The 5,000-nt window shown below is 39.3% G+C and overlaps 1 protein-coding gene across 12 annotated transcripts in view; it reads right to left on the minus strand.

Moving 5' to 3' along the window:
- LOC135089635 (restin homolog) overlaps window positions 1–5,000 on the minus strand; it is a 167,070-nt gene that overhangs the window by 161,731 nt on the left and 339 nt on the right. For all 12 annotated transcript variants that reach the window (XR_010261566.1, XM_063985483.1, XM_063985482.1 and 9 more), the window contains exon 2: window positions 2,759–2,797. The gene's annotated coding sequence lies outside the window, so the exon portion shown is untranslated. The remainder of the gene's footprint in view (window positions 1–2,758; window positions 2,798–5,000) is intronic.

Raw genomic sequence — 5,000 nt, forward strand, 5'->3', positions numbered from 1 at the left:
TCTCTTCAGCCTTTCACTACCATTTGGCACGTCTTTCTTTGCCTTTTACTGCTATGGTCGTCTTTCGTTGACTCCATACATATGCAAAATTTGTTGGAATAGAGACACAGAAGAGAAAACAGAGAAGACAACGTTATTTTTTGGTCTTTTTACGCCACAAACTGTTTTCAGAATGTTTACTACAAAAATAGTGTCTCAAAAGTTACAGTGCATTACAGAATATATGCTGTCTGGCAGTGAAAGGGTTACTGATCACCCTGAAGCATCTTTTTGTTCTACAGCCACCTTCAAACATTGTACTGCCTGGAGATTGCAAGATTTATTCCTTTGTTATCCCTTCTTTCATGCTGATGCTTATAAAGTTTCCAAATATTCCTTTTAATGCAGTGAATTGTTGCATATCACAGTGAAAGGGTTAACGTGTAATTCATTCCGATAATTATTTGAGAACTTTAGATCCCATTGCTGTTTATTTGTCTTTGTTCGTCTTCTTCCTGTATTGTCTCTTCATAAGCCACTCTGATTTAATTCTTTGGTTTTAGTTTTATATCGTACATTATCATTCTTATCAGTCTTGCTTTATTGTTTTTCTATAACGCATTGTACTCTATTTTCCGATTACATTTTTTAGTTTCTACCTACTCACCCTTGTTAATCTTACTCCGGTGGGCTTGCCTAATACATCTTATTATTTTGTTTATTAATTTTTAACTCCAATCTACTCATCCTTGTTAATCTTCCTTCATCTAACACATCATTACCTATTTCCTATCATCTTTCGATTCCTGTCTTCCTATTCACTCACTAAACTTTCTATAATGCGCTCTAACTCATTTTCCATTAATTTCTAACTCCTACCTTCCTATCTATTCACCCTTGTTGATCTTACCTAACTTCTTGCAATACGTTTTAATTTACACATCTTCCATCACTTTTTTTAATTTCTACACATCGTTGCTGTTCTTCCCTGCTTCACCGCTATAGCATGCAAGGAATCAATGGAAACGGGCACAGTGAAATGCAAGCACGGAGGTCGTCAGTGAGGCGTACCGCTTGACATTCCCTCCACGCTTCCGTTGGCCCAGTGAGGGAGAGAGAGGGCGAGGGCGTTGGCTGACGTCCACCTCCCACTGACCTGCGCATCTCAGTACTCTACGGGATATGCGTGCCGGATGAGGGGGATGAGATGGTGGGAGATATTTGGGAAAGTATTGCTGGTATTGCTACTACTGTTTGTTGCTACTTTGTTTCTATTGTTACTGCTGCTACTATTGCTGCCACTGCTACTATTGTTACTGCTACTGCTGGTACTGTTATAATGGTGGTGGTGTGTTTGGGTATCTAAGTGTGTTGATTATAAAAACATTCTTTCTTAGGAACACTAGGAAAGCACTCAAAATTAACACGATACAAGCAATGTTTTCCTTATTAAGAGCAGTGTTCTTTTAAGCTAATACTAAGTGAAGGAAGCGGAGGAGGATGTGGTGCGTTTGTGTCTCTGTGTGGTTGCGAACTATAAAAACAAACATAATTTCTCCCACGAATACTAAAACACTACAAATGGACACAATATAAGCAATGTTTCCCTTATTGAGAGCGATGTTCCCTTAGAGTCAATAGGTTTCCCAACAGCACCCACTCACCGCCTCGCAGCTACACCACCAAGCCGACCCCGTAACCACTGACGCAACACTACACTGGTAAGGCCCCGAGTTACTTCATCACGTACCCACAATCCCACACACACTGAAGCCATATCTACGTAGTCTTCATTAGCTTATTCAATCAGTCAGTCAGTCTCTCTCTCTCTCTCTCTCTCTCTCTCTCTCTCTCTCTCTCTCTCTCTCTCTCTCTCTCTCTCTCTCTCTCTCTCTCTCTTTCCGTCCCTCACCTTCCCTCTCAGTCCCTCCCATCAGGTCCTTTTGAGACGCGGGGCCATAAATTCTGCTCCGACTCAAGATATTCACGGAGAGACGCTAAGTGTGGGCGGGGGCGGGTGACAGCACGAAACCTGTGATTGCGTAACGATGTAAACGCGCATATAAACACATCTGAGTACCGCGCATGAGCAGTCGTAATACGCAGTCGTGTATTCGTTATGGAGGGATAATGTTATACGTACGGAAGTTTGTAGAGAATAGCATACATACGTTTTTGGGAATGTACGGTATGAGTGTATGTGGTTATGCGCAGTTGAAGTATATGCGCCCATACACACGGGAAAGACATGCACACGATACCATAGTGTGGAAAATAGCATGGATATATACACGTTTTCAGAAATATGCAATGAATAAAGAGAAAAAAAAAAGAGAGAATGAAGGAGGAAAAGAAGAGGATGATGAAAGAGGAAAGAATACATACACCGGGACATAACATACAAAAAAAAAAAAAAAACTAGGAAAGCGATCTATCAATACAAGGGAAAAAAATCATATATGCATTCTCAGAAATGTATATACGGAAATACGATGGAACTTTCAGCAGAGTAAAAAAAAAAAAAAAAAACTTCCTCATACTTTGCTATGTGTATACCAGACAAAATATATTCAACACCTTATAATTTACATACTGATCACTGAACTGGGACAACAATATTTTCTTTAATAGACGAAGATCCTTGAATCATTAGAAGAGAAAATAAAGAGAGAAAAAGAAACCGCAACAAGAAGAATACGAACGAGAGAAAGAAAACTGAAAAGAAAGATAATAAGAAGAAGATAACACAACAGGTACGTTTCAAGGTGTGAGTTTTTACCTTTTCCAGGTGGCGATGGATCTAGTATCTTGACAGCACCTGGTGGGCAGAAAAAAGATTCAATTAACTCGTGTCACCTTCATCACTAGAACCAAAGAACAAGCTAACAAACTCACATACTACCTCGCTATACTAAACAGACCCTTTACTAACTATCTCCCTATTTTTTTTTTTTCTTTCTTTCTTTCTTCACTCCAGAGCCGCCTGTGTACATGACTTGATCTTCTCACTGCGCACTTCTTCCTTATTTTTTGCATCGTGTCTCATGTTACACATCTCCCCCTCACTTCTTGCCTCTTTTTGTACAGCAAGAACACAGCAACAACAGCAACCCAACATTCGATGACTGCTCATGGAAACCTTGTAAAAAATAAAGGTACATACTCGTACGTGTAAACTGATAATTTGAGCCATGTAGCACTGCATTTTTTTAATATATATTTTTCATCGATGCCAGGATAAACAAAATATAAAAAGAGAGAAAGAAATTGATAGGTTTTAAAATCACAGCATCTCGTAACGTCCCACCTGAAGAGAAAGAAAACACCTGAGACGAACTAAACAAACAAAACAGGTGAGACAAGCCTGGTAGACAACGATGAACAAATTACACAAATAAACAAACACATACAAATCGAATAAAGCAACTAAACAGAAGCGAGTTGAATAAACAAACACGGGTTAAGCATAAGTAAGGCGTGCAGGTAAGAGATGAGTCAGGCAAGCGAACAGGTGATGCTCTCCAGGTAAACAGACGCATCACCACGTGTGTAGTTCAGAGGCATCAACACACACACCACTTTGAGGATGCAACACCACACCTCATGTATGGAAATACCAAAAGAATATTGTCTTTTTTTTTTCCTGGAGTTGTTTTAGTTCCCAGCTGTAAATAACACAAGTGAATACCAGTTTTTTAGAGCGTTAACATCATCATCACTTAGGAATAGATTACCAGCACCAGTCTCCTTTCTTACGTGGCGTATCAACAGCCAGTATCTGCCTCTTGGTGAATCACGACACTGCAGCTTCAGGAAAAACTCAAGGCAAATATAATATTTCTCGTCTACAGGTTTCCTCGAATTTGTTCTGACCTATAACCCGGTCGACCCGTCCCCTACTGACGCGCTTTTAACTGGCTTGCGTAGGAACATCCGAGCAGCATAACACATAACATAACACAGATCATTATTAACAGCATATTATAGAAAAGAATCGTCATTAATTACAAGACATAAGGGAAATAAGATCCTGCTCAAACTTCACACTTTGATTGCTTTAGGTTCTTAAATTTCAGAACATTTTGTAGTTCAAGTTTAGAGTATAATTTTCTAACACACCACAGACATCAAGATGAGTGATCTAAAAATAGTTCAACTTTTCAGTACCTGTGGTCTTATTTTGGTTCATTAAAATAGTTTAGGGTTACTGAAATAAGTTACTCTAAGTTGCTCTTATTGCCAGTGTAATGTATTACCGTCACCAGCCCACAAGAGCACCATTCCACGGCAGGACACTGAGGCGTTAACTCAGCAATGTGCACCTGTCATCACCTGGCGAGTACGTGACATGAAGATGAGTTACATAACTAAAAATGCATTACAAAGCACAATCCACGACAGTTCTATGACTTCAGTTCTAACCTTCAGTTGCAACCCTTCATCTCTTCACTTCAAGCTAAGCTCTACCTATATGATTACTCGTAACGTACTTGGGAAGATCATGGTACTCAAGGTTCACTGACTGACTGACTTCACCTCAAAGTTTAACCGGACTCTTTTAGTCAGCAAAAAATAAAACTAATTTTGAAGCGATCGTTCGGTCATTCTCTTTGCTATTTCTTTTTTTTTTTTTTTTTTAGCAGTGTTGTCTTTCGACTTGCACCAGGCAACTTCATTAAGCTTGAGAAGTCTTGTAGTGAAAGACTTAGGGCGCCACAGTAATGGATCTGAGGGTATTCCGGTAACTGGTAGGCTGAATAACGAAATAAATTACGCTAAAGCAAAGTTTATTATAAAAAGGAATGAAATTTGTGTTATCTTGCATGTACAGGTTATAAACTGGATGACTAAGAAGCGTGTGTAAGTGAATCAGTAACTTAATCCATGTACCTAATAAACACTCATAATTCTCTCTCTCTCTCTCTCTCTCTCTCTCTCTCTCTCTCTCTCTCTCTCTCTCTCTCTACACGAACATTATGACCGTGTTATGTAAATTTATTCCTTTGAATCACCGCATAACT

The sequence above is a fragment of the Scylla paramamosain genome, chromosome 33, assembly GCF_035594125.1.
Source record: "Scylla paramamosain isolate STU-SP2022 chromosome 33, ASM3559412v1, whole genome shotgun sequence".
Classification (NCBI taxonomy): domain Eukaryota; kingdom Metazoa; phylum Arthropoda; class Malacostraca; order Decapoda; family Portunidae; genus Scylla; species Scylla paramamosain.